Raw genomic sequence first — 7696 nt, forward strand, 5'->3', positions numbered from 1 at the left:
GGCCACGCACGCCTCCAACTCAATCATCAAGTTTGCGGACGACACAGCAGTGGTAGGCTTGATTACCAACAACGACGAGACGGCCTACAGGGAGGAGGTGAGGGCCCTCGGAGTGTGGTGTCAGGAAAATAACCTCACACAACGATGCACAACGCATCACCGGGGGCAAACTACCTGCCCTCCAGGACACCTACACCACCCGATGTCACAGGAAGGCCATAAAGATCATCAAGGACAACAACCACCCGAGCCACTGCCTGTTCACCCCGCTATCATCCATGAGGCGAGGTCAGTACAGGTGCATCAAAGCTGGGACCGAGAGACTGAAAAACAGCTTCTATCTCAAGGCCATCAGACTGTTAAACAGCCACCACTAACATTGAGTGGCTGCTGCCAACACACTGACTCAACTCCAGCCACTTTAATAATGGGAATTGATGGGAATTGATGTCAAATATATCACTAGCCACTTTAAACAATGCTACCTAATATAATGTTTACATACCCTACATTATTCATCTCATATGTATATGTATATACTGTACTCTATATCATCTACTGCATCTTTATGTAATACATGTATCACTAGCCACAACTATGCCACTTTGTTTACATACTCATCTCATATGTATATACTGCACTCAATACCATCTACTGTATCTTGCCTATGCCGCTCTGTACCATCACTCATTCATATATCTTTATGTACATATTCTTTATCCCCTTACACTTGTGTCTATAAGGTAGTAGTTTTGGAATTGTTAGCTAGATTACTTGTTGGTTATTACTGCATTGTCGGAACTAGAAGCACAAGCATTTCGCTACACTCGCATTAACATCTGCTAACCATGTGTATGTGACAAATAACATTTGATTTGATTTGATTTTATTACTTGGTGACATCACCAGGCAGTAAATGAGTTAATAGACCAGTAAGAAAGAGAGTTCTAAACCTCTCTGCCAATAACAACGAGTTTTACATTTTCCCCTCCCCACTCAGACCACTCCCAGACAGTTCTTGTCTGAGAAAATGCTCTTTGCTAAGAAGCTATTTTTGTTTTCAATTAGAAGGGTTAAAAAGAAACAATCCCAGTAAGGTACTTAATATTGAGATTTTAAAAAAATGTCGGACTTGGACCTCCAATGCTCTGTTTCTCACGATGCTGCACCACTCCTTCCTTCCCCAGAATCCCACATCCACTGCAGGAATGTATGCTCTCTCTTTTGTTGCATTTCCATTTTCTCAAGGTCAGAAGCGTGATGGGTCGTTGGCCAGACACGAGAGCAACATAATGATGTTGGAATGACATTTAGAGCACAGAGAGGCTGTATCTAGTCTCCATCTGATCTGACTATGTCCAAAGAGATCCACCGTAGTCACCCAGGATTGCTGAAGAATGAATTGCATGGTACAACTGTTAATAAAAAAGAAAATACAGCAATACAATATTTGGATAGTTCCAAGTCATTGGTTTGTAGATGTTCAGTAGACGACATTCAACAACATTTTAAGCCCTAACCCTAGCCCTAATCCTAATCGTAACGCTTATCTTAAGCCTAAACTTAACCCTTACCCTAGCCCTCACCTAACCGTAACCATAACCCTTATTTTAAACCTAACCCTAAACGTAACCTTAGCAAGCAGTTGCTAATAAACAGATAGTTTGTTGATAGTACGACCATTTGCATATTATCTATATGGGACTATCCAAATAAAGTGACCGGAAAACACATGCACATCCCACTTAGGTGCCTGGCAGAAAAACAATTTCTGAAATCACTGATGTGTTCCAAAGATGTATGGGTGAGCTTCACACGTTACAGATAATACTTCAGTCTCATTGGGATCTTTCATCAGGACAGAGGTTAAACAGTGTATAATGTTAAAAATGTATATGTACGCATTTCAAGTCTAACCTTGTGTAGGTGTAAATATTGTCTCCCTCCTGCGTGTGCATTTGGGTTCTAACAAACACCTCCCATACCGAGGCCGATACACACATTGGTATAAATGGTACACAACACAGTGAGAGAAGAGTCAATAGTTTGTTTTGGGGCCACCCAGGAATGACAGACACATTTCAATCACCCTAGAAGAATCGTCGGTAGAAGACTGGGTCTGACAGAAATGTGTTCCCAAACCTCTTTACTGCCCTCAATCTCTATGGAGGCTCCAGCAAGCAGGAGGAGAAAATGCTTGTTTACCCAGTGAACAGACTGGGGCCCTGATTGCCATCCCAAAGGTAATGGCCAAGGATGAGGCAGATCAATAGCCATCTGCACCAATTCCTCAAGTAATAACATTCAACAGGAAAATCCATTTACTTTACTTACCTTTACTTTCTTTCATTTTACAATATAGGCAGCCAATCCAAGCTATAAGGGGTTAGACTATGTGGAGAGTTATGGTTGAGGGCCAAATACCAAATAGTTACTGTGTTACCCCTGGCCTTAAGAGAGTATTCCCAATACTAGAGATGCTCTAGAGGTAGACCTTCAGCTAGACTTTCAATACCTTCAGCTAGACCTCTTACTGTAATGTAAACTTGCGACGTCTCCTAAGCCACCTGCGGAGTTCGCAGGCAAGTCTTGCTCAAGAGTCACCTCCCTTCCCGAGCTGTCGGAAGTAAACAGAATTGTCTCGTGTAGCCAAATATTCCTACAGTAAAAATCTTAATAACAGAGGACTTTTTTTTTTAAAACCAGCTGAATTGTATAGACATTTTACTTACATTAGAGATGTTTTATTGCACTTTTACCTTCAAATGTAGTAACAATCTGTTGCATGGTTGCCGTGGCTTTAAGAAAACAGCTGGCAAAACTGAATCCAATTTAGACAGCATTGGCAGGCAAGACAACAAGAACTCCCATAGCGCTTTAGTTTACAGTGCTGAAATAACAGGGTAACATCTGGAAAGTAACAGAAAACAACAGGGAAATAAGTCGTCAACCACCCGGTAAGAACGCAGTAATAACGACCAAAAAATGTGTATGTAGCTGCCAAATACTGATATAAAGTGTGATGAATTTTCCTGGCTATTATGTAGAAACAATTATTAATCAGTGACGAACTATCAATAATACAATTTTAAAAAGTAGAAGTTCTGCAGTATTTAAGGCCATTTCACATGTTGTCAGCAGGACATGTTGAAAGAAACACTGTAATTAAGAAATTAATATTCAAATTACTGTTCATTCCTTTATCGTTTCCCCATAGTTTATGTGGACCTACGGGGCCTTGACGCTATATTCAAAAGCAAAAATATGTTCCCCTGTAAATTACTTTCTTAATTGTTTCACCTAACGTCTGTGTACCTTACTGTTACAGTCTTTGCAACTGTACTCTTATGTACATCCAATTCAATTTCATGCTATTTCACCTCTGACATATTTACACAATTAATTAAGATACTAGGTTCACTAATGGAACTTCATTTGTTGTTATTGTAGCTGGTCTGCGCCTGTGTGAATGAACTTGCTACTGTGCTCTGGTTTCGGTTCTGTTCCGGGTTGTGTTGTGGTGCATGTGTATTGATTTCACACAGGACACACTGCTGCTTGTTCTGGTCTTCTATTGCTTGATGAGATGTAATAACTGCAGTGAATAAATCCAGTACAAAGAAAGCCTTGACATTAAATGGCGAGACTCTCTATGCTGCACGGACCTTTCCTCATTGCTGCGTATGTTTCATCTCATACAGTTAAGTTGGTCCACAAGTGTTGTAATGTGGAAACAAAATGGCAACGACGAGGTAATTACCCAGCTACAAGCAAAGACAGAAAAGGTGACTGCACGGGTGGCGCAGCAGTCTAAGGCACTGCATCGCAGTGCTTGAGGCGTCACTACAGACCCGGGTTCACAATTGGCCCAGCGTCATCTGGGTTAGGGGTTTTGCTCGCCAATGAACAGGTGTGCCTTGTTAAAAGTGAATTTCTGGAATTTATTTCCTTCTTAATGCATTTTAGCCAATCAGTTTTGTTTTGACATGGTATGGGTGGCATACAGAACATATCCCTATTTTGTAAAAGTCCAAGTCCATATTATGGCAAGAACAGCTGAAATTAGTGAAGAGAAATGACAGTCCATCATTAGTTTAAGACATGAAGGTCAGTCAATGCGGAAAATTTTAAGAAATTTGAAAGATTTTTCAAGTGCAGTTGCAAAAACCATCAAGCATGATGAAAATGGCTCTCATATGAGGACCGTCACAGGAAGTAAGACCCAGAGTTACCGCTGCTGCAGATTGCAGCCCAAATAAGTTCAAGTAACAGACACATCTCAACATCAACTATTGAGAGAAGACTGAGTGAATCAGTCCTTCATGGTCAAATTGATGCAGAGAAAACACTACTATAGGACACCAAAAATAAGAAGAGACTTGCTTGGGCCAAGAAACACAAGCAATACATGTTAAACTGATCGAAATCTCTCCTTTGGTCTGATGAGTCAAAATTTGAGATTTTGTTTCCAACCGCTGTGTCTTTGTGAGACGCATAGTAGGTGAACGGATGATCTCCGCATGTGTGGTTCCCACCGTGAAGAATGGAGGAGGAGGTGTGATGGTGTGGGGTGCATTGCTGGTGACACTGTCTGTGATTTATTTAGAATTCACGGCACACTTAACTAGCATTGCTACCACAGCATTCTGCAGCGATTCGCCATCCCATCTGGTTTGGGCTTAGGAGGACGATCATTTTGTTTTTGAACAGGACAATGAACCAAATCACACCTCCAGGCTGTGCACGGGCTATTTGACCAAGGAGAGTGATGGAGTGCTGCATCAGATGACCTGGCCTCCACAATCAGCTGACCTCAACCCAATTGAGATGTTTTGGAATGAGGTAGACTGCAGAGTGAAGGAAAAGCAGCCTACAAGTGCTCAGCATATGTGGGAACTCCTTCAAGACTGTCGGAAAATCATTCCCCATGAAGCTTGCTGAGAGAATGACAAGAGTGTGCAAAGCTGTCATCAAAAATATATTTTGATTTGTTTAACACTTTCTTGGTTACTACATGATTCCATATGTGTTATTTCACCGTTTTTATGTCTTCTCTATTATCCTACAATGTAGAAAAACCCTTGAATGTGTACGTTTGTCCAAACTTTTGACTGGTACTGTAATAATAGTAATGCAAATTTTAAAAAGCTACATTATGAGGTTGGCCCACATACAGTATAAGTATGATGTAATTTCTCAAACGTATCTGTTAAATAAACCGTCTTTCTTCGAAAGTTCCAAGTACATTCTTGATAAGCTGCTGAGAAGAAGTCAAATGGCCTTAAATACGACATAACTTCTGCTTATTAGCCTTTATTATTGACAAATAATAGTTTCTACATAACAACCAGGAAAATTAATCACAATTCACATCAATATTTAGCTTCAGTATCTTCTTGATGTTACCCATATATCAACATTGTAAACCTAAGTGCTACCAAACTCGATAACTCCCTACTCTGTAAACATATAGCTAACGTTATCAGGCACAATTTGCTTTGCTAGCTATATCACATGTAATGATTGTAACGATTTGCATTATGGGATCAAATAAAGCCTGGTTTGTTTTGAGGTAAATAGCTGAAGTTGTAATATAATCTAGATGGCTGGTTTAGCTATCTAGCTATACCTAGTTAACATTAACTAGCAATGTAAATCAATTATGTGATGCATAGCCTACATTTTTTTTTAGCTTTCTACCTAGCACTGTATAATGCATATAATACTGTATGATAATATTCATGCATATTTTAAATGGAGAGCTGTCGCTAATTGTTTTTCACAGCTAGCTGTGCTGTCTGAATACATATAAAATAAAATAAATTGTCTGCACGTGTTTGTGAATTGATGTATCTGTATCATGTAATATTAATGAAGTGTGTAATGGTTTAGATGAGAAATTGCTCACATAGCATTCTTCCAAACTGTCAACAGTGAGATTTACTAGAGGTGTGCAGGTGTAGCATCGCCGAAACCACAGTAAGTGTAGCTAAATACAGTTGAAGTCGGAAGTTTACATACACCCTTTTTCTTCCAAACATAACGATGGTCATTATGGCCAAACAGTTCTGTTTTTGATTCATCAGACCAGAGGATATTCCTCCAAAAACTACGACCTTTGTCCCCATGTGCAGTTTCAACCCGTAGTCTGGCTTTTTGTGGTGGTTTTGGAGCAGTGGCTTCTTCCTTGCTGAGCAGCCTTTCAGGTTATGTTGATATAGGACTCATTTTACTGTGGATATAGATACTTTTGTACCTGTTTCCTCCAGCATCTTCACAAGGTCCTTTGCTGTTGCTCTGGGATTGATTTGCACTCTTCGCACCGAAGTACGTTCATTTGCACTCTTCGCACTGAAGTACGTTCATTTTTGATCGGTATTACGGCTGCGTGGTCCAATGGTGTTTATACTTGCATACTATTGTTTGTAAAGATGAAACTGGTACCTTCATGTGTTTGGAAATTTATCCCAAGGATTAAAGAGACTTGTGGAGGTCATGGCTGATTTCTTTTGATTTTCTCATGATGTCAAGCAGAGGCACTGAGTTTGTAGGTAGTCCTTGAAATACATCCACAGGTACACCTCCAATTGACTTAAATGATGTCAATTAGCCTATCATTAGTTTCTAAAGCCATTAAATCATTTTCTGGAATTTTCTAAACTGTTTAAAGGCACCATCAACTTAGTGTATGTAAACTTCTGACCCACTGGAAGTGTGATACAGTGCATTATAAGTGAAATAATCTGTCTGTAAACAATTGTAGGAAAAATTGCTCGTGTCATGCACAAAGTATGTCCTAACCGGGGGGGTTAGATTTTGTACGTTTGCCCACTGACAAAGAAATGAACCGTCTATAATTTTAATGCTAGGTTTATTTGAACAGTGAGAGACAGAATAACAACAACAAAAATCCAGAAAAACACATGTCAAAAATGTTATGAATTGATTTGCATTTTAATGAAGGAAATAAGTATTTGACCCCCTCTGCAAACATGATTTAGTACTTGTTGGCAAAACCCTTGTTGGCAATCACAAAGGTCAGACGTTTCTTGTAGTTGGCCACCAGGTTTGCACACATCTCAGGAGGGATTTTGTCCCACTCCTCTTTGCAGATCTTCTCCAAGTCATTAAGGTTTTGAGGCTGACGTTTGGCAACTCGAACCTTAAGCTCCCTCCACAGATTTTCTATGGGATTAAGGTCTGGAGACTGGCTAGGCCATTCCAGGACCTTAATGTGCTTCTTCTTGAGCCACTCCTTTGTTGCCTTGGCTGTGTTTTTGGGTCATTGTCATGCTGGAATACCCATCCACGACCCATTTTCAATGCCCTGGCAGAGGGAAGGAGGTTTTCACCCAAGATTTGACAGTACATGGACTCGTCCATCGTCCCTTTGATGCGGTGAAGTTGTCCTGTCCCCTTAGCAGAAAAACACCCCCAAAACATAATGTTTACACCGACATGTTTGACGGTGGGGATGGTGTTCTTGGGGTCATAGGCAGCATACCTCCTCCTCCAAACACGGCGAGTTGAGTTGATGCCAAAGAGCTCCATTTTGGTCTCATCTGACCACAATTCTTTCACCCAGTTGTCCTCTGAATCCTTCAGATGTTCATTGGCAAACTTCAGACGGACATGTATATGTGCTTTCTTGAGCAGGGGGGCCTTGCGGGCGCTGCAGGATTTCGGTCCTTCACGG

This window comes from Oncorhynchus mykiss, chromosome 25, assembly GCF_057628025.1.
Source record: "Oncorhynchus mykiss isolate SJ-2025 chromosome 25, ASM5762802v1, whole genome shotgun sequence".
Classification (NCBI taxonomy): domain Eukaryota; kingdom Metazoa; phylum Chordata; class Actinopteri; order Salmoniformes; family Salmonidae; genus Oncorhynchus; species Oncorhynchus mykiss.